The 24,073-nt window shown below is 33.4% G+C and overlaps 1 protein-coding gene across 4 annotated transcripts in view; it reads left to right on the top strand.

Moving 5' to 3' along the window:
* CDH18 (cadherin 18) overlaps positions 1-24,073 on the top strand; it is a 497,768-nt gene that overhangs the window by 305,384 nt on the left and 168,311 nt on the right. The window lies entirely within an intron of this gene.

Here is a 24,073-nt window from a genome sequence, read left to right as displayed (position 1 = left end):
CTGTTTTTAAAACATGCAGTTGATTTTTTCATCCTTAGGTTTAGAATTTTACATTATTTTTCATCCTTTCAGTTATAATCGGTTTTTCTACCTAGATTGGATTTTGATTTAATGAACCTGAGTTTCTCTCAATTTGGCATAGTTTGTACATTTGATCAGCTTTCCACCTATGTCAACATATTAATCACAAATACAATAATAACTTACAGAACTGATGAATCATCTGAAGGCCTTCTAAATGCTGCTACAAATTTATCTTGAGTTTCACACTAATTTTGCCATAAGAAAATCAGATATGGGAGATAAATTTAGGATATGTTGAGTGTCCCTAAATATTAATTTCTTCAGAACAAATTTTTCTATTTGTTTAAAAGGCTAGTAGAGTGATCATGTCAAAAACATTATTATAATCAAAGTCACTATTTTTTTTTAAGATTTCAGGATATATTATAATTAGATTAACAAGTCATGACTTGCTGCTGAATGCATGTTACTTCACATAGATTAATGCATTTCTTAAAAATTCTTGCATGCTGTTTCTTGAATAATTTATTCCATTGTTTGGCATTCATTTTGTGGAATCGATTTCAGGAAATAAACTTGTCAATATATTAATTAAAAACCTTATAAATTCTAAGTATCTTTTTATTTTCTCAACAAATCTATGAACTATATGCAGAAGTTAAATACTGGAGTTTCTAACTTTTTTTTTTTTTTTCAGTTTTTAAAGTTTCTATTGTTCAAGGCTAAAGAAAAACTCTGAGAAAGAATTCCATTCTGTGACATAGAATTTCAATTCTCAAAACATTTCCTGTGAAATATTAATAGACTCATTGAAAATGAATAAAATGAAGAAATGTTCACTGGTCAAGTAAACTGAGAATTGGAGTTAAATAGGTTTATTCAGTGCAAAACTTATCAATGTGTTTAGTACATAACAAAGTGAAATAGCCCAGAGGGAGATGGGATAGCTTCTATTTTCTTATGGATTAAACAATCATCTCATTTTCTTACCTTTAGAGATTATCTCTCAAGCTTGGTGTTCTACCAAATTCACTTGAAAAGTTTTGGTCTAGGAGCATCTTAGCTTGAAACTGCTCCCAAACTCACTCTAGCAGGCTAAGAATTTAATATTTAGGTGTAGAAGTACTCAAAATCAAATGACTCCCTTAATCAATGTCCATGTACTTGAAAGGATTTTATCATTCTTATAATACTGGAAGGTATAGGGGATGATCAAGTTCATATTTGTTTGTAAATGTCAGATATAACCAACACATATTTTGTATATTATGAAGTATTGAAAAAATTGTAAATTATAATTTTGCAGGAGGAGCATAAGCCATTTTATTTCCTTGCTAAGGCATTTTCTCCTAATAAAATTCTGTCATTATTTGAAGGGTTCCCAAAATGCCCAAATGGCCATTAGCAATATAAAAGGAAATGTTTTTGAGAGCATTAATTTTGTTAGTTTTAAGGCACAGTTGCATTATTGTAATATTTAAATATTTGCAAAACAAAAACTCCTCAAAACTGTGAGATTAGTACTTTAGTGTAATTTCCAGTTTCACTGTAATTTCCAGAGTTTTATGTGACCTTTTCTCATCAGTGTTAAAACAAAATGGGGAATTAACATAGATACATTCATTTCCCTAATTTTTATACCAATTTCCCCAAGTCCTCTTTGTTCATTCTGCATTTTTTCTAAAATTATACCAGCTAGATAAGCCTACCTACTTATTCTCACATACATAGTATTTTATTTGCTATGGAAATGAAAGCATAGGTGCATTATGCTATAATTTTAAATGCATTGTTTTTTTTTCTGCATACTTTGCATTCATTTCACATACCCTACATGTCATGAGTAAAACAAAAGCTCATAATAAATGCATGGATGGAGAAAAATAGTAGAGATATAATAGTATGTCATTTACAGCTTATCACACTGCCATGAACTGTATAGGAAAGGTAGAATAGATAGTTTATGGAAAAGACACTTTAAGTGTTTTATTAAACAGGATGGGGGACCCCAAGCTTCTAGAACTAAAACGTGGAGATAATACACACTGTGCAATTATGTACTTTTCAGGTGTTAAACTACATATCTATGGCATTGAAGCATAAAGTCACAGCAAGAATTCTTGTATGGCGATATTTACCTCTATTACGCACAGTAAGAAACAGCACACTGGGAGACTAGATGACCCATTTGTTCTTTCTTTTCCTCAAAATATCTATGTGACATTTCATCAGAACCACTGTTCAAATGGGTAGCATATGCTCACTTGAAATAAATGCCAGAATATCAAGATAAATTCCAAAGGCTGAATGGCATCTTGAACATTCTGAGTAAGTGCTTAGATATATTTTCATGTGTAAAAGAATGACCAGTGATTAAAAGAACATGCTCCCTTGTATGATATTTAAAACATTTAAAACATCTGTAAATAAGTTATATGTAAAAAAAAAAAAAAAAGTCAGTACATATATTTTTATTTTATTTTATTTTATTTATTTATTTATTTGTGGTATGCAGATCTCTCACTGCTGTGGTCTCTGCCCTTGAGGAGCACAGGCTCCGGACGCCCAGGCTCAGCGGCCATGGCTCACGGGCCCAGCCGCTCCGCGGCATGTGGGATCTTCCCAGACCAGGGCACGAATCCGTGTCCCCTGCATTGGCAGGCAGATTCTCAAACACTGCACCACCAGGGAAGCCCCCCATATATTTTTAAATGTTAAAAAAGTCAGTGAAAAAGGTAACCCAAACTGGTGACTGTGTTTTACTAGATCCCACATATTTTCTGTTACCCAATGGGCATGAGGGTCTCAAAAAACATGAATTTGAATTTGAACTGAGACATGAGTATTATGAATTATTTTTTCCTCCTGAGGTGAAGTAAATGTAAAAGCTGATTTGTTGTGTCATCCACTTTGGGTTTTGGCTTCACACAAACCTGAAGTCTAGCCCCAGATTCTAAAAGGGGGGTGGGGTGGGATGGAGAGTGTCAATCATTAGATGACCCCTAAACTCAAGAGCTGATAGCAGAGGGTAAATTGAATACTTACTGTCCATCTGAGCTTGAGTGTATGTGAGTCAGGCTCTTAGAAAGGTCTTATTTCTCCTTGTAAAATCCTTCTCATATAATACCAAAATATGGTATTATATTTGATGAAATCCTTTTCTTCCAAACTCCATTCTACAGATCATTCTGTGTATTTTATTATATCTTTATCTTGTTTTACAAAGTATTTCCAAAAATGTAATTACCAACATGAGACTTTGCATTTAAACCTCACTTTACTGATTGACTTTTTGAGTCTGTTCTCTCACTAGTTTTGTTGAAAGGGAAATAAGTAAAAAGTAGAAGAAACTTAAATGTTATGTTATGTAAAAAGAAATATCCTCTGGTCTACGAACTACCTTTTATAAATGCAACATATTATATATTTTTTTTGGTTACCAAGTTGACTAAAGGATGCTATAAGCTATCATTCATATTTTGCCTTTTTTACAAAAGTACATTGAGAAATAAAATTTGTTCAAGAACCTCATTTCTTTTCTGATCTTAAAATAACTGGTATATAATATGTTTGGGGTATTTAAAAATTAGAAACTAAAAAGGAAAAGGAAATTTAAAAGATTAGAAAATAAGTGCTGTTCAAATTATATAGATATGTGAATGTAATAGTAACTTTTCTTTCAAAGCCTAAAGGATAATTTTATAGTCAATATGCTTGTCAGAATTCCTACTGTTTTGTTTTCTGTTTAAATTTTTTGCCCTCCCACAGGAAAATATGTTTGCATCCTCAATCCCCTCTTTCTTCTTACCATTACTACATTAGTATTAGTTTTCTATGGCTGTTTAACAAATTACAATTAAGAGGCTTGAAACAGTAACACTGTTATCTCACAGTTTTCCAGGTGGGCTACACTGGGTTGTCTGCTGAGAGTCTCACAACGCTGAAATCAAGTTGTCAGCCGACTCTGTTTTTATCCGTATCCTGAGCCTCTCTGTGAGGGAGCTCTTTCAGTTTGTTGGCAAAATCCAGTTCCAAGCTTTTGTAGAACTGAGAGCCCAGTCCTCTTGCTGCTCTGAGGCAGGGGTGGACACTCGCCTCTCTGAGAGGCTGCTCTGAGGTCCTTCCACAGCAGATGCCCCTTACTCTTCAAATCCAGCAACACAATAGCTCTTTTGTCAAATCTTTCTCAACTAGGCCCTTAGGCTAGGCCCACCTGGACAATCTTCCTATCAGAAGGTCAAATGCTTAGTAACATTAGTTACACCTGAAAAAGCTCTTTACAATGTAAAATAACATAATCACAGAAATAACACTTGCGAGCAAAGGTCATGTTGACCATCTTAGCAAAGCAGTTATTTTCCAAGTCCAAATTTTCAAGACATTTGTACTTTTTAAATCTCTGAACTGTTCCTTTCTCTTCTAATCCAAATATGTTTAATTTATTTCAAGAAAATTTCCCAACAGACGAATTAAATTTATGTGGACTCACGCTTTGAGAAAATATGCAGGGACATCAAATGTATTAATTCTTAAAAAACATTTAAAATGTCAGAGTCATAATTATATGCTCAAGATTTTTTAAGTAGGTAGTCTGGATTTTTTTCATTATACCATTTAGAGTAAGAAAATATTTTTACACTTCAATTAATAAGTGGTAAAGTAACAGAATCATAAAGTACCATGTATTTTTCCTCCTAAAAAAATCAGTCATTTCTATTTAATGTCCTACTACATATTAGGGACATTTTTGATGGTGAAATATACTTTATAAAGTTGAAATGCATTGAACTGAATTCCATAAATATAGAATTCTAATAATTTGGAGAGCATATATGAATTGCTTAAAAGTTAAAGCAAATTTACAGAATTTTCAAGCAGTTCAGAGTTCAGAAGCAGTTATTTTTCTGTATGAAAGAAAAGATTAGTACACTGATTATATATAATTTCAACTTACTTATTAAGGGAATTCTCCCAACATTATTTATCAATATTTATTTAATTATTTTCTGTATTTTGGCCAAAATAAATACAGGTTATAATCCACATCATGTGTCATCAGAAAAATGCAAATTGAAACAGTGAGCTACCACTGCACACTAGTAGGGTGGACACAATCTAGAACACTGGCAATAGCAAATTCTGGTAAGGATATGGGACAGCAGATGGTGACAATGAAAACTGGTATGGCTGTATTAGAAAGCAGTTTGACAGTTTCTTCCAAAACTAAACATCCTCTTACCATCAAATCCAGCCATTGTGCTCCTTGATGTTTACCAAGAGTTGAAAATTTATGTCTATACAAAAATCTGAACTTGGATATTTATAGCAGCTTTATTCATAATTGCCAAACCTTGGAAGCAACCAAGAGTCTTTCAGGAGGTGAATGGGTAAACTGTGGTATATCCAGACAATGGAATCTTATTCAGTGCTAACAAGAAATGAGCTTTCAATTCATGAAAAGACAAGAAGGAAACTAAAATGCATATTACTAAGTGAAGAAAGTGAATCTGAGAAGGCTACATAGGATGTGATTCCAACTATATGACTTCCTGGAAAAGGCAAACTGTGGATGTAGAAAAAAATCAGGGGTTTGGAGTGGGAAGATGGAGAATAGGTGAAGCACAAACGATTTTTAGGGCAGTGAAACTATTTTGTTTATACTAATATGGTGGATACATGTCATTATACATTTGTCCAAACTCACAGAATGTAAAATACCAAGAGTGAACCCTAATGTAAAATATGGAACTTGATAGTAATGTGTCAATGTAGGTTCACCAATTGTAACAAATATACCATGCTGTTGGGAGATGTTGACAGTGGGAGAGGTACGCATGAGTAGGGACAAGGGTATATGGGAAATCTTGGCACCTTCCACTCAATTTTGCTGTGAAACTAAAAGAACTCTAAAAAATAATACAATACAGTAAAATAGACAGTGAATTTGGATGTTGTGAAAACTTTATTTTTCATAACTTAAACAGTCTGAAACAAAAAATCTGAGTAATATTGGGTTGACCAAAAAGTTTGTTCATGTTTTTCCTGTAAGATGGCTCTAGTAGTACTTAGTTGTCTTTAACTTCATTTGAAACAATTTTGTTAGACTGTATAGTGACAGCTGTCATATCAGTGTGCATAAAAAAAACCCCAGCAAATTTGGGGAATTTTTTGTAGCCATTTTAATATTGAAAATGGAAGAAAAAAAGCAATATTTTCAGCATATTATGCTTTATTATTTCAAGAAAGGTAAACACACAACTGAAACGCAAAAAAAATCTGTGCAGTATGGAGAAGGAGCCTGTGACTGAACGTGTCAAAAGTGGTTTGGGAATTTTCTTGCTGAAGATTTCTTGCTGGACGAAGCTCCATTGTCTGGTAGACCAGATGAAGTTGATGGTGATCAAATCGAGACATTAACTGAGAACAATCAACATTATACCACACAGGAGATGGCCTACCTACTCAAAATATCCAAATCAAGCGCTGAAAATCATTTGCACCAATTTGGTCATGTTCATCACTTTGATGTTTGGGTTCCACCTAGGTTAAGCAAAAAAACCTTCTTGACCATATTTCCACATGCAATTCTCTACTTAAACATATAAAAAGTTCCATTTTTAAACCAAATTGTGATGGCTGATGAAAAGTGGGTACTGTACAATGAAGTGGAACAGAAGAGATCCTGGGGCAAACCAAACACCACCACCAAACACACCAAAGGCCCAGTCTTCACCCAGAGAAGGTGATGTTGTGTATATGGTGGGATTGAAAGGGAGTCCTCTATTATGAGCTTCTTCCAGAAAACCAAACGATGAATCCAACAAGTACTGCTTCCAATTAGACCAACTGAAAGCGGCACTCAGTGAAAAGTGTCCGGAATTAGTCCATTAATCTTCCATCAGGTTAATGCAAAACTGTATGTTTCTTTGATGACAAGGCAAAAATTGTTACAGCTTGGCTGGGACGTTCTGATTCATCTGCTGTATTCACCGGACACTGCAACTTCAGATTTCCACTTATTTCGGTCTTTACAAAAATTTTCTTAATGGAAAAAAATTCAATTCCCTGGAAGACTGTAAAAGGCACCCGGAACAGTTCTTTGCTCAAAAAGTTTTGGGAAAATGGAATTATGAAGTTGCCTGAAAAAATGTCAGAAGGTAGTGGAACAAAAGGGTGAATACGTTGTTCAATAAAGTTCTTGGTGAAACTGAAAATTGTGTCTTTTATTTTCACTTAGAAACTGAAGGAACTTTTGTCCAACTCAACATATGGCTCAATATGAAGTAATAAAACTACATTCCATTTTAATTTTATTTTTTGTGATATAATTTACATAAAGTAGAATTCTTTTATTTTTTGATGAACATTTCTAAAAGTTTTGACAATACATGTAGTCATGTAGCTGCTAACAATCAACATATAGAATAGTACCATCGTCCCTCAAAATTCCCACCTGTCCCTGGATAGTTAATCACTGTTTAATTGCCAGCTCCTATAAGCCACTGAAATGTGATCGATTCCTGTAGTTTGTGGGGTTTTTCTCCCCGAATGTCATATAATTGAAATTATACAGTATGTAGTATTATGTCTGTATTCTTTTGATTAACATAAGGCATTCGAGAATCATCCATAGTAGTTGTATCAATAATTCTTTTTCTTTTTATCTTTGAGTTGTATTTCACCATAAAGATAAATAATAGTTATTTGATTGATTTACTATTTCAAGAATAATTGGCATTTTGGCAGTTATTAATAAAACTACTATAATCATTCATGTACAGGTTTTTGCATGAATATAAGTTTTTATTTCTCTTGAGTAATTACCTAGTAGTGGGATTGCTAAATTGTATAGTAAGTATATGTTTAATTTTATAAGAAGCTACAAATGGTCTTCCAAAGAGACTGCAATATTTTACCTCTCAATAATCAATTAAATTTCAGTTGTTTATACCTTTGGAAGCAATTGGTATTACCATTTTTAAAAGTAATTTAATTTTAGCCATTCTAATAGATAATAATATTCCATCATGGTTTTAATGATCATTTTCTTAATGATTAATGATGTTGAGCATCTTTTCTTGAGCTTTTTCTACCACTGTATATCTTCTTTGGTGAAGTGCCTGTTCAAGTTTTGTGCCTATTTTTAAAAATTTCAGTTGTTTTTATATTATTATCAACTTTAATACAATTCCTCTACTATATAATTTTTAAAAGCTTTTCTCTTAGTCTGTTTCTTGTCTTTTCATTAACCTAACTATGCTTTTCAAAGAGCAGACATTTGGAATTTTGATGTACATTTTACTGTTTTTTCTTATATGAATTATAATTTTGGTGTTACATCTAAGACACTTTTTTTCCAAACCAAAGGTAAAAAAGATTTTCTTCCATGTGTTCTATTAAAATTTTGTAGTTTAGGCTTTAGCTATAGATCTATGACCTGATCATTTCCTTCTATTCCTAGTTTGCTAAGAGCTTTTGATTATTAATTGATATTGAATTTTATCAAATGCTATTTTTCTATCGAGAGGACCATATTGACTTGATTTGTTTAATCTATCAATAGATGATTCTATCAGTGATGATTCACATTTGTTAATTTTCAAATGTTGTATTGGCCTTGCATTCCCAGTTAAAACTCCATTTGGTCATGATGTATTATTCTTTTTTATATAGTGTTCTATATAACTTGCCAAAATTTTACTGAGAAATTTTATGTTGATGTTGATAAAAAAAATTTGTCCCTAGTTTTGTTTTCTGGTAATATTTTCATTTGATTTGATGTCACTCTAATTTTATTTAGTAAAATGAGTTGGCAAACATTCCTCACTTTATTTTCTGGTTGAATTAGTGTAGACTTTCTATTATGTATTTCTTACAATTTTGATAGAATTTGTCAGAAAAACTATTTGGCCCTGGAATTTCTTTGTTGAAATACTAACTACATATACAATTTGCTTTAATAGAATTAGGACTTTTAATGTTATCTGTTTTATCTGGAATGATCACTGGTGGTTTGTGTCATTCAAGGAACCTTTCCATTGTATTTAAATTTTTGAAATTTTTGAAATAAACTTGTTCACATATTCTCTTATAATCCTTTTAATTTCTGTAGAATCTGGAGTGATGTTCATATTTTATTTATTGTATTGGTGATTTATATCTTCTCTCTTTTCATGTCCAGTTTTACTAGAGACATTGATTTTATCAATCTTCTAAAAAAAAACTTTTTTTCTTGATTTTAACTGTTGTTTTCCTTTTTCTAATTCCATTGAATTTGCTTTGTGTTCTTTCTTTCTCCTTATTGTAGGTGTGATTTACTCTTATACTTCTTACCTCAAGACAGAATCTTAGATCACTAATTTGAAACTGTTCTTTCCTTTCTAATGTAATTATTTATTGCTATAACGTTCTCTGTACGCACTGCTATAGCTGCATTACCCAAATTTTGAAATATTGCGTTTTGATTTTAATGCAGCTCAAACTATTTTCTAATTTCCCTGTGGCTACTTTTTTGACCCCCAGCTTATTTAGAAATGTATTGTTCAATTTCCAAATGTTTTGAATATTTCACTGTTATTAATTTCTAATTTAATGTTGCTAGTGTGAGATCATACTCTGTATGATTCCAGTTTTTGTAAATGTATTAAGATTGGTTCTATGGCCTTGTTATCTGCTCTACCTTGTTGAGTGTACCACGTGCCCTTGATAAGAATGTATATTTTCTCTTATTGAGTGGAATGTTCTATAATGTAGTTCATTGCTTGATAGAATTGTTTAGATCTTCTAAGTCCTCACTTATGTTCACCTGCAACTTTTAGTTTCTACCTTATAGTTAGCCTTTGCAACCTCAGCTGTGCAGTGATCCAAAAAATGTATTATTTCTTTGATTAGCCAATTTATGTTGTTGTCATTGTTATTGTTGTTTTGGTGACAGCGATGTTGTTCCTAACTTTCAATATCCTAAGTGGAAGACAGAAAACTCACTTAGATTTTTAGAGAAAAATGGAAAACAGTTATCAGCTCTGCCTTCTGTACTTTGACAGGTTTTTACATACTGCTTTAGGGGAATCCTTACTAATCCACTGTCAGTATTTTACTGTGATAGATAAGAAATGCTCATAATGAGGCAAATATTTGTCTTATTTTATTTACATTTTAAAACAACTTATAAAAACTGAATGATAGATTAATAAATATGTTACTAGAATTCTTCTGAAAGTATGACATGAAATGACTTAGAAATTGAAAACTAGTGTTTAATCTCTATCCACAGTGCTTTCAGGTATACAACATAATAATTCAGTATTTGTATATATTACAAAATGATCACCACGATAAGTCTAGTTAATGTTTTGAATTCCATTATAGTGATTAAACAATATTTTAAATAAGACAATAAGAATAAGAGTAGTGGGAAGTTGGAACTGCCAATGTTGAGAAATTAAATTCCCCCATGTCTTAAAAAAAATAAAATAACATTTTACCTTGTGATTTTGTTATGTTATCCAAATTCTTCTAACATGATATTGACATCATCAACAGCTTACAGAGTAACAAATTGGATAAACAGTAAGTGTCTGTATGGTACTGGACTTTCATACTTTTCACCAATGTTTAAAATAGTTGGAATTGGTTCTGTAGATGCAGTTCATCTTATACTGATCAAGGTGCTAAATATTTTATATTTTTCTCATTCACTATTTATTTAATATGAGATCCACACATAGTAATTTAGCTATTTTCATAGTTATTTGTTTCAAAGAATTTTTGATCCAAAGCCATACCATAAAAAAACCAGAAAGAGTTTACTATAAGGTAATTTAACAGCAAAGCACTGAGATAGACAGCCCTGATATTTTCCCCCGATTACTTCTGATTTTGTGGACAGTCACTTTTATTTAACTATAGAATTTGGAAAGACAATTTAACTTGACCTGAAAATATTAATTTGATTTTCTAAAAGATAGATGATGAAGTATTTTAGAAGCTGATAACTATCAAATAAATGTTCTAGGCACAATAGATTTGCTTATATTTAGTACTGTTTATCAATAGTAATTGTATAATTAACAGTATTAATTATTACCACCATGGGTGCCTCCTATATTACAAACAGTTTCACAGACAGTTTGTGTACTTTATATAAGTAAATAATACTGAAGGCTTAGAAAGTAAATATGTTATTCTCTTTTTAGAATTTGGGAAACTGGATCCTATTAATGAACTTTTCCAGAAATACAGTTTTTAACCTGTTTTACTCCAAAGTCAGTGTTGCAGTAAGTTAGCTCCGTGACAAACTATGAGATATAATATAAAACTTTCCTATGTGTTGACATGACATGTACATGCTGTCATTGTTTCATGGGAAGAACATAATCTTTTAGGCTCCTAAACCACATATAAAAATGATCATATCCAGATAAACAAATGCAAATGTAGATGCTAAATCTCAGTACAAGAAAACTGAATAAAGCAATGGCAAATAAATAGCTTTGATGCAGGATAATAATCCTATATGAGTTCCTAAATATTTGCAGTAGTAGCTTCAATTTTGAATGAAGGTAATAGTCTAGTGATCAGATTGACTAATTCTAGATACAAAGCATCCTCAGTTCCCTCCAGTGTCATTTATCCCTGGGTAGGGCTTTTCTACCAGGGATAAGAGTTGTACATTGTAGGAGGCCTTTCTGCTCAGAATCTCAGCTGGCAGACTCACCATCCCAAAGGGCAAACTGCAAACTTTCTGTTAAGAACCAGAAAAGACCAACTCCTTCAGGGGAAATTGCTTTTCCTTACCTAGTCCAAAAAACATGAGCTTCCCAGAGTAAGAATAGTTAATGATTTTCAGTTTGTTTCAAAGCACAATTCTCTTGAAAATAGAGAAGATGTTTTACTAAAATGAATGATACTTTGTTTTTCAGTTGAAAAAATGCATCTAAAGCTGATTCAGCAGAACTAAACCTGTCTTTTAGATCAATTATTTTAAACTTCACAATATTTAAAACAAATGGAAATCTTTACATTTCTTCAGAGACCATGGATTACAAAAGGTCTAAATATATTTATTGAAATGAATTGATAAACAGTTCTATTATAAATTTCAAACTGTATATAATGTCATAAAAATAGTGTTATTTCTAAGAGTATATGAATACCTTATAAGGTTTTTATATAAAGGCATTGATGATACCAAGTCTTGAATGTGGGCTTTATTTTTCAACGTTTTATTTAAGAGTTAATATTAATATTATTGAAAACTGGAATCTTTTTGCTTTCTTTACATATAATACAGGATAATTTATTTTAAAATATATAATTTTAAATAATTATTTCTAATTACAAGTTATCATCTTCCTTGTTTGATACATTACCTCCCAAGTAAAAAACTCATAGATATGCACATAGATTTTATCTCTAGTTAGGTAGGAAACTGAACTAACTAAATTCTGGTCTAACATTTATATATTTCACAAAAAAGATTACTGTTGTCATATCCTTGACTTTGAACATGTTATGTATTCTTCAGGACTTAAGATCAATGTTAATTTCTCCAAACCTCAAAATATATTTAATTATCTTTCCTGTTCAGCCCCATACCATGTTGTTTGTTTTTCTATTATACAAACATCTATTATACAAATAATAGATGTTATTATATTTCTATTATACAAACAAGTAGGGTAATCATCTTAAGCCCTACTTGCTATGAGGTGGTTGTATGATTTAATAGCCACACACAGGCTAAATTGTCATCTATCTTTTTTTAAGTTTTATTGAGGTAATAGGCATACAACATGGTATAAAATTTGAGGTATATAATGTGATGATTTGATACACATGCACATATATATGTACATATATACTTGTATATATATATACATGTATATATATACACACATATATATACGTGTGTGTATATATATACTGATAAATGATTGCCACAGTAGGGTTATTAATACCTTCATCATCTCATGTAATTACCATTTTGTTTTGAGATCATTCAAGGTCTACTCTCTTAGCAACAGTTAAATGTATAATACTGTATTGTTAACTCTAGTCACCACGTTGTACATTAGACCCCCAGATGTAGTCATCTTATTAGCTGGAAGTTTGTACTCTTTTGACTGACATCTCCCCATGCTCCACCTCCATTTTCTGGCAACAGCCCTTCTAATTTCTGCTTCTATGAGTTTGGCTTTTTTAGATTTTTACATGAACATGATACCATAGAGTATTTGCCTTCTCTAACTAACTTACTTCACTTAGCATAATATAACGTCCCCAGGTTTCAGCCATATTGTCACAAATGTCAGGATTTCCTTCTTTCTCATGGCTGAATATACTCCATTGTGTGTATGCGTGTATACACACCACATCTTCTTTAACCATTCATCTGTAGGTAGATACTTACATTTTTTCCATATCTTGGGTATTGTGAATAACATTGTCCTGAACAGATCTTGATTTCATTTCATTTGGATATATATGGAGAAGTGAAATTGCTGAATCATATGGTAGTTCCATTGTTAATTTTTTGAGTAACCTCTATACTGTTCCATAGTGGCTGTATATTCCCGTTAACAGTTCATAAGATTTCCCTTTTCTCCACACCCTCACCAGTACTTGTTATCTCTTGTCCTTTTGGTGATAGCCATTCTAACAGATGTGAGGTGATGTATCATTATGGTTTTAATTAACATTTTTGATGATTAGTGGTGTTGAGCATCTTTTCATGTATCTGATGACTATTTGTATCTCTTCTTTAGAAAAATGCTATTCAGTTCCTCTTGCCATTTTTGTTTAGAATTATTTTTGGGTTTGGTTTTTTGTTTGCTTTTGAGTTGTATAAATTCCTTAATATTTTAAATATTAACCCCATATCAGATATTTGATTTGCAAATATTTTCTCCCATTCTGTAGGTTTTTTCATTTTGTTGACTGTTTCTTTTAGTTTGAAGAAGTAGTTGATGTAATCCCTCTTATTAATTTTTGCTTTTGTTGCTTATGCTGTTGGTATCTTAACTAGAATATCATTGCCAAGGTCAAAGTCAAGAAGCTTTTCCCTTATGGTTTCTTCTAGGAGTCTAATAGTTTCAGGTCTTATGCTTAAGTCTTTAATCTACTTCAAGTTAATTTTTTTGAGTGGTATAAAATAAGAGTACTGTTTCTTTATTCTGCATAAAATTATACAGTTTCCTCAGTACCATTTATTATTGAAGAGACTATCCTTTCTCCCATTGAGTATTCTTGGCTCTGTTGTCAAATATTAGTTTACCTTTTATGCAAGGGTTTATTTTGGGGAACTTGATTCTGTTCCATTAGGCTATACATCTATTTTTATGCCAGAACCATACTGCTTTTATTACTATGGCTTTCTAATACAGTTTTATGAAAAAGTGTGACAACTTCATCTTTGTTTGGGATTGCTTTGGCCAGTTGAGGTCTTTTGTAGCTCCATACTAATGTTAGGAATGTTTTTTCCTATTTCTGTGAAAAATGACATTGAAAATTTGATAGGGATTGCATTGAATCTATAAATCTCTTTAGGTAATACAGATATTTTAACAGTATTAATTCTGCCAGTCTGTGAACACCAAATAACTTTCCATTTGTTTGTTTCTTCTTCAATTTCTTTCATCAATGTTTTACAGTTTTCAGTTTACAGATTTTTACATCCTTGGTTAAATTTATTTCTAGGTGTTTTATTGTTTTTGATGATATTGTGAATGTAAGTACTTTATTTCTTTTTCAGATATTTTGTTGTTAGTATAAAGAAATGCAACTGATTTCCGTATGCTGATTTTGTGTCCTGCAATTTACTGAATTTGTTGATTAGTTCTCATAGTCTTTTAGTTAAGTCTTTAGAATTTTCCATATATAAGATCATATCATCTGCAAACAAACACAGTTTTACTTCATTCTTACCAAATTGTTTGTATTTTATTTCTTTTTCTTGCCTGTTTGCTCTGAATACAACTTTTAGAGCTCTATGTAATAAAAGTGGTAAGAAAGGGTATTTTCGTCTTGTTCCTGATCTTAGAGGAAAAGTGTTCAACCTTTCATCAAGTACGATGTTAGCTAGCTATGGGCTTGTCACATGTGCTGTTTATTGTGTTGAGGTGAATTCCTTCTATACCCAATTTGTTGAGAATTTTATCATGAAAGGATGCTGTATTTTGATTTTAGTCTTTGAAAATTTGCTAGGTTTTGCTTTGTGACCTATCATGATTTATCCTGGAGGATATTCCATATGTCTTGAGAATAATGTGCATTCTTCTGCTGTTGGAGAGAATGTTCTGTATATGCCTGTTAGGTTCATTTGGTCTAAAATATAGTTCAAATCCAATATTTTCTTATTGATCATTTTGTCTGGATGATCTATCCATTATTGAAAGTGAGGTATTGATGTCCCATACTAATATGGTATTGTTGTTTATTTCTCCCTAAAATGTGCTAGTATTTGCTCAGTATATTTAGGACTAAGATGTTGGGTGCATATTTATTTATGATTATTATTTCCAATTGATGAATTGATTCCTTTATCATTGTATAATGGCCTTCTTTGTCTCTTGTGATCATTTTTGGCTTAAAATCTATTTTTTATGATATAAGTATAGCTACTCCTGCTTTCCTTTGTTTTCCACTTGCATGGAATATCTTTTTCCATCCCTTCACTTTGAGCCTATGTGTGTCCTTAAAGCTGAAGTGAGTCTCTTATAGGCAGCATATAGTTGCTTCTTTGTTTTTGTTTTTCTGTCTAGCCACTATGCCTTTTGACTGAATAATTTAATTCATTTACATTAAAATTAATTTTTGATAGGTAAGAACTTATTAATGCCATCTTCTTGTTTTTGGCGTTTTTGTAGTTCCCTTGTTTTTCCCTCTCTTCCTGTCTTCTTTTGTGAATGGATGACTTTCTTTGGTGGTATACTTTGATTCCCTTCTCTTTATCTTTTGTGTGTCTACTGTAGGATTTTGCTTTGTGATTACCATGAGGTTACATAAAATGACTATTGATATAATGCTAATAACAACTAAACTATAGTCACATGCAAAATTACTATCCCTTTTGTGTTTTTGATGTCAAAATTTACCTCTTTTTATATGTGCATTAATTAACAAATTATTGTAGCTGTAGTTATTTTTAACACTTTAGTCCTTTAAACGTTATACTAAGTTAAGTGTTTAGCACACTACCATATTATAGTATTAGAGTATTCTGAATTTGACTGTACACTTACCTTTACCAGTATATTGTATATTTTCACATGTTTTCATGTTACTAATTAGTGTCCTTTTATTTCAGCTTGAATAACTCCTTTCATCATTTCTTGTAAAGCAGTTCTGGTGGTGATGAACTCCTTCAGCTTTTTCTTTTCTAAGAAAGTCTTTATCTCTCCTTTATTTTTGATGGACAGCTTTGCCAGTTAGAGTATTCTTGCTTGGCAGTTGTTTCTTTCAGCATTTTGGATATATCATCCTATTCTCTCATGGCCTGTAAGAATCACCTGAGAAATCTGTTGATAGCCTTATGGTGGTTTTTTTTTTTTTTTTTTAATTACAAGCTTTTATTTTTTTCTTAAGATTCTCTCTTTGTTTGTGATTTTTGACAGCTTTATTATAATGTATCTTTAAAAAAATCTCTTTAATTTACATTTTTTGGTGACCTGTGCCCTTCATGAACTTGCATTTGCAAATCGCTCCATATATTTGAGAAGTTCTTGGCCATTATTTCTTTAAATAAGTTTTGTGCCCCCGTCTCCCTCTCTTCTCCTAAGACTCCAATACTTCGATGATTATTTATTTTGAGGTTATTCAATACATCACATATGCTTTTATTTTTCCATTCTTTTTTTCTTTGTTCTTCTCTTACTAGATAATTTCAAAGTTATTGTCTTCTAATTCACAGGTTTAAAAATTCTTTTTGATCCATTCTGCTGTTGATTTTCTCTGTTGCATTTTTCATTTCATTTATTGTATTTTTTTAGCTCCAGAATTTTCTTTTTTATGATTTCTCTCTTTCTGTTAAACTTTGTATTTTGTTCACGTATTATATTCCTGATTTCACTGAATTGTCTTTCTGTATTTTCTTGTAGCTAATTTAACTTCTTTAAAACAGCTATTTTTAATTCTTTATTGGGTAAAATGCAGACGTTCATGTCTTTGGGGAAGATAATTGTGATCCTTTAGTGGAGTCAAGTTTCCTTGATTTTTGCATATTTCTTGGAGTCTTGAGATCCTGTTTTTTTTTATTTTCGGTAGTGATCGCCCCCTCCAGTTTTTACTAACTGACTTTGGGAGAGAAATATCTTCTGTCAGCGCTGGTAGGGATTCTGAGGCTTTCTCAGACCTTTTGTAGAGATGCCTGCTTCACGCTTCTTGCGCCCTCTTGTGGCTAGATTTGTATGCCTTCTTTTGATCATGCAGCACACCAGGCCAAGTGCAGACAGCCTCTTTTCACTTTCTCCAGAGTGCCCTAAAGCTCAACCCTGTGGTTTCTTCCTGGCCCACATAGTCAGGCTGGCTTTCGGCAAGTGGTCACCAGCCATCTGCCAAAGCTCACTCTGGACAGTTTCATGAGGGTTTGCAGAGAGCCAGCCACAGGTGGGAGTGAGGCGTGTATAGTAATGGGGGCGTCTGTGTGCCATTTGAGGGAATCAGCAGGCAAGGCATCCCCAGTGGCTCATGAGCTGGCGTCTTGATGGAGTTTGTGATACCTTTAATAGGATCTATGTCCCTTTAATGCTCTTTGACAGTCCTCTTTGTTGCTCTCCGTCTTCTTCCCATCCCCCCGTCCATAGACCTCACTTCTTAGTACTCTGGGTGGGGAGAGAGATATTTGGGCTTCTTTGGCAAAGTCCCACACAGCTGGGGCAGCCAGGCATTCACTCACATGCTCTCACTTTCCCCCAAGGGTAAATCATGGGTCGAAAAGGTGTCACTTGACACTAAGCTGTGACACCTCAGTGGGGGATGACTCAGGTAAAGTAAAACGGCTCCTCTTACCCTCTCCAATGTATTCAGTCTCAGGTGTTTTTGTTCCAGTGATGTACTGGAACTTCTATGCTGGAAACCTGGACTTCCACATAGAAGCCATGGGTGATTATCTAAGATCCTTTTCTCCAAGGGCTCTTAGACAGCAGTTGAGAGGGGATGGAGCCAGTTCATTGGTCACTGCAGGATCCATAGCTGTGACTGAAGTCTCTGTGACTATTACCCCATGCATGGGTAGGCGAGACTCTTCCCAGGTCCCTTGGCATATGGTGCAGGATCCTATAGATCCCACTCAGGCAGTTTGTCCAAGGATGGATGCCAAATCTTTGTTGTTGAGGAGGGATGCTAAGTATGAGGGATGCCTTATTCAGCTGTGTTGCTGATGTCACCCCAGCATCTATCTTTAATTGAGACATTAGTGCTCTACTTGGAACCTGAACTAGCACTAGGTACTCTATAATACTGTACATAAGTTAATTCCATTTGTTATTCTCTGTACAAACGTCAAAAGACTGGTCAGCTTGCATGCACATATTTGTCAGCAGAAATTTAGTGTTTTCTATAATATTTCATCAGTTTCTGTTTTTGTTTGATTGCTTGTTCCTTCTCTTCCTTGTTCGCATTTGGTCACTCCAACCTGCAGTTTATATATTTACACATCTTTGGCAGGTTCTAATTCAGTTGAAATAATTCTCTTAAATTCGTCTACATATCTTTGCTTCCCAAAACGAGGAAGGAAATGTGTTCCTATATCCACACTTTCCTTATAGTCAGCCTCCATAGAACTTGTTTAAATAGCAGCATAATCCACCTGTAGTTGTTTTCTTGTTTGTAAATCATCTTAGCTCAGTTTTAACATATCTTTTTCTATTTAAAAATTATATTTCAAGAAAAAGTTTATTAAAAGATTTTAAATGCTATTTCTGAATTTGTTCAATTCAATTAGAGAAAAAGACAAAAATATGATTATCACTAGATTATGGGAGATATAGTAAATTAAAATTGAATATGATAACCTGGCAATAATTTCAGTAAAACGTTAGAAAGAGTTGCCTTATTTTTTAAAACATGCTCAGAGATAAGTTATTCAAAAACAAATTTCCTGCCTACCTGCATTAAGGTAACTTTAAGGGAAATTGTATTCCTGTTGGTTACGCCTGAATATATTTCACAGCCAGAATTTCAATTACTAAGGACCTTACATTAGTGAGCCAGGAGAAATCTGTCAGTAAAAAAAAAAGAGTAAGTGAGTAGACTAGAAGTATCTCTTCTCTTGTGCTTCTTCTGTGTATGGGAAAAATCAATTTGCTTTCATCATAATCCCAAATAGAAGGAGCAATTGACTTTGGGGAAATCCTGTAAAATTTATTGCTGACAACATGTTAGAGAGTACTTTCTAAGGATGACAGAATACATGAATTGATTTTGCTTCCAGTGACACCGGGATAACTGATTCTCTCAATCACATAGGGTAGCTCTGGGGTTCGTTGTCACTTTTCCCTGCAGTTTAAAAGGTTTATATCAAATATGTGGGAGGACAATCTGAAAGGAGATATCTAATGTGGTACTTAATTAATATGATATATCCAACTGCCATTGCCTGCATATAGATACTATACAGAGTTAATAACTAAATATATAGGAAAGGAAATGTTGACTTAAATATAACAACAGGGTTTAAACTTTAGCAAATATATTAAGGGATAAAATAATGTACTCTACAAATATTAATTGAAATTCAATTTAAGAAAGATATAATTTAGAGAGAAACTCTCTTATTTAGAAATACATTCCCTTATGCATCAACTTTAATATTTATACTATACAAATGCATATAGTTATCAAATACAGTGGTTGATTTTGGAAGACTTCATGGAATTCTTGAGTAAATAATATTTATATCTTGCCACCTTCACAAGGTATTTGTGAGGTGTAAGGACACAGAGTGTGTGTGAGGTATAAGACAATATGGTGTACATAGACATATGCATACCTGTATGTGTATGTATATTTTATTAGTATACATAGAAACCTACACACATATACATTCACAGACAATTATCCATACACATATACACATACAGACATGCAACAGAGATATTGCGGGTTCAGTTTCAGACAACTGCAATGAAGCAAACATCACAATAAATTGAGTCACAATTTTTTTTGGTTTCCCAGTGCATATAAAAGTTATGTTTACAGTATACTGTAGTCTTCAGAGTATGAAATAGCATTATGTCTAAAAAAGTACATACCTTAATTTTAAAATACTTTAAAATTGCTAAAAATTGCTAACCATCACCTGAGCCTTCAGTGAGTCATAGTAACATTAAAGATCTCAAATCAGCATAGCAAGTATAATAGTAATAAAAAAGTTTAAAATATTGTGAGAGTTACCAAATGTGACACAGGGACATGAAGAGAGCAAATGCTTTTGGAAAAATGGCACCAATAAACTTGCTCTACCCAGGGTTGCCACAAACCTTTATATCCGAGAAGCCCGATAAAGCAAAACATGCTAAGATGAGGTATGCCTGTAATCCATTTCATATAGGCACATGTAACTTACATATTATAAATTATTTTCAAATACACAGGATGTAAGCAGGATTTTTTTCAGCTATGCGATAGAAGAGAAAAGAACAGAATATTATAGATGTTTTGTAACTTCTTTTCCTCCTCCCAATTATGCCTCCCACATCTCCAAAAAGAACCTCATGGGAGTCAAAACCAGGATTAAAATACAAACGTTCTATTTTTAAAGGCCTATGTGACAGATTGCAAGTTAGCCCATCCTATTCTCTCAACAGTTCCACAGAGGGCTCTAAAGAGAGGCTGAGGGAAAAACAATAGGGCTATTTCATCTCCCTCTGAGGAGAAGTAGGAGATGTCTATCTTTACTTCCAAAAGGAAGGACTCAAGTGTCCTTTGGGGAATATTAAACAGTCACACGCCTGCCTCCTTTAAGAGAGGTAGTGGTCAAGAACATGGAAGATACGACCTTAACAGGGGAAATTGGCAGCAGACAGCCTATCAACCACTTCTGCCAACCCCTTCTTGGGCAAAGGCATGGAATCCTTCCCTTCATCTTAAGCCAAGTAAAGGAGGTTTGAAGGTAAGCACAGAAAGAGTGTGTCATATGTTCGCGGGGGCTTGAGGACCCCAGGGGCCAACAGAAGAGGCGACACATCATAGGCTAAGGTGGCAGAGAGAAAGCCAAACCTTTATTTCTAGCAAGATGAATGTGCTCCACACACAGCAAAATAAGACAGCCTTGGGGATTCTGCTCAAGAGCACTGCCTGAAAGTGTAAAATAACCCTCAGTGACAGAGTGTTGGCTTCCCTTGCCACAAAGAAGGAGAAGTGGTAAGTAAGGTGCTGGAGAAGTTTCGGACAGTATCTACATCAAGATGATTGCTATTGCAGGTCCACAAAAATGATCCCCGAGAAAGATCCAGCAAGGGTGCCTCAGCGATGGAGAGGACACCAACCCAAGATCACAGCTAACTCTGTCATGTATGATTGTGTTGCCTTTAGCAAATCCATCCCTTCCTTTGGGTCAGCTTCTGGAAGGGTTTAAAATTGCAGCTGAGTTGGGAGTAGAGAAAAAAATGATATCTGAAGAAGAAACTAACTAGCTCATGTCCCACTGGAGGCTTACAGGTCTTAAGCAGACCCAAGCTTGGAATCTGCTGTTATGGACCAGATTGTTGTTGTGACAGGATTTAATGAATATCTTATCCGGAATTTTTATGCCAAAGCAAGGAACTATTTATATTGTATATTATGTGGACTGCCTGAAAAGCTAGAGGGCTTGTCTGAGGTTTTATCCAGGAGCATAAAAAAGGATTAGACCCCAAAGCAGATGTAAAGGCGGGAGTAAAAGTAGTTGGGTTTCTCATTACAAGCCAAATCTAGGTCATTAGAAATCCAGTGTTCAAAGGTGTGAAGCCATTTCGATGTCTAGTCACTCTCCTTTTAAAGAAACGCATCCTTTTATCTAAACTTAAAGAAAACATGTATTTTCTATCTTAATTATAGTTGTATAATAATTTGTCCCCTCTTTTCCACTCCTGATATCCCCTTAGCTCATATACCATCATGCCTCCATGGTCCCTCTGAATGGTTTTGCTACCTGTGGTCTTAGAAGCCTTAATGTATACTCAACACTTTCTCCAGCTGGTATTTCAAAAAATCAGAAGCCAGTCATTTCAATTTTTGCTTCATAAACTCCAATCTTCACCTCCCAACACCTTCAGAATAAAAGCCATACTTTTTTTTATCAACACATATCAGACCCTTTTGTGATCTGTCTCTTATTTCGCCTTTTAAGGATCATGTTTTCTATCACTACATAAACTCCCTTTACTCAAATATTTCCTCAAAAATATGTTGCCTGCACATCTCTCTGTAAAATGTCAGTATCACTGCCTCACTCCTTCCACCATTTTTGTAACCTGACTAATGTCTACTTTTCCATCAAAATTAGTCTCACAGACACTTCTAACTGGTGATTTCCTTAAAAGCCCTTCCTAACTTTTTTCAGCTGAGCTAAATCTCTCTACCTTGTTATGTTAACCTCCCACAAATTTCTGTCATAGCACGAGGAGGTAATAAATAGATACTGCTAATAACATAAAAATTGTCAGTAAAATAAAACTTCTGAAGAAAATCATATTCTAATCATTTGTTTCCACCAACATGTGAATATGATAAAAATGGTACAGATTAAATGAAATTTAAATAATACAATTAATGGTAAATCATACCTACCAAATAAAAGGTTGGTATCTTATATAAAAAAGTATATAAAAAGTATATAAAAAGTATATAAAAAAGTATATAAAAAAGTATATATAAAAAAGTATATAAAAAGTTAATACAAATAGCATTGATAGCTACTATTTATTAAGTGCTAACTTAATCCCAAATAAGTTTTATAACCTTACAAGGAACGTTCTATAAGTTAATTAAACTTCAAAAATGTGTAGCTTACTCTTATTTTTCCATTCTTTATATGAGGAAACTGCTGTTCTGAGAGATTAAGTAAATTCACAGAGCTATAAAAGAGCAAGACAGAGAGCGAACCCTATTCCCGTCTGATTCTGAAGTTCTTTCAGTTAACTTCTAGTTTTCACAAAAGAATTCTTATGACCCATAATTCTTGTTTTTATTATATCTGCTTGTCATAAATATGTATCCCTTTAAATAAAAACAGAAATGCAGGTTGATACTTTTAGCTTGGTTCCTAAGTGTGTTCAAGGGATAAGGGAAGAAAGGAAGAGTTTTGTCTTATGGTTTTGATGAGACTCACATAGACGTTCCAGTCTGGACAATCTTTTAGATTAAATCCTCTCTCCAGTTAAAGGTTTCTTTTCTCCTTTAACATCATTTTTTTTGACAGAACTTGAATTCTTGTGTTGCTGCTTCTGATGAGGTGTGCAGACCTCTAAATTGTTATGATGCTGATGCTGAGAGGCAGGTCTTTCTACTTTATGTCTCCATATTTTAAATGTATTTTTAGAATTACATACACAACTAGCTATGAAAAAATGTCTTTGACAAGCAGTTCTGTTGAAATACTATTTTTAAAAAAAATCCAGATATACATTCTGGCAACTTTATTCCTATAATTTTGTCTGGAAAATATTTCCTTCATGTGTTCATTGTTCCCACATTGACTTAGGAAGCATATACTATAGGTATAAAATAAACGGGAGGGCTTCCCTGGTGGCGCAGTGGTTGAGAATCCGCCTGCCGATGCAGGAGACACGGGTTCGTGCCCTGGTCCGGGAAGATCCCACATGCCGCGGAGCGGCTAGGCCCGTGAGCCATGGCCGCTGAGCCTGTGCGACCGGAGCCTGTGCTCCGCAACGGGAGAGGCCACAACAGTGAGAGGCCCGCATACCGCAAAAAAAAAAAAACAAAAAAAACGGGAATTACTTATTTGTCAGTTAGTGTTTATTTTTACTTAATCTTAATTGGAAGACGTTTTTGTTTTACAATTACAAACATTGTAATTGTAAAAGTAAAATTGTAAAAAGTCCTAAGCAAG

This window comes from Kogia breviceps, chromosome 4 (genome assembly GCF_026419965.1).
Source record: "Kogia breviceps isolate mKogBre1 chromosome 4, mKogBre1 haplotype 1, whole genome shotgun sequence".
In the NCBI taxonomy this organism is placed as follows: Eukaryota; Metazoa; Chordata; class Mammalia; order Artiodactyla; family Physeteridae; genus Kogia; species Kogia breviceps.
This window is presented reverse-complemented; position numbering and strand designations above follow the sequence as displayed.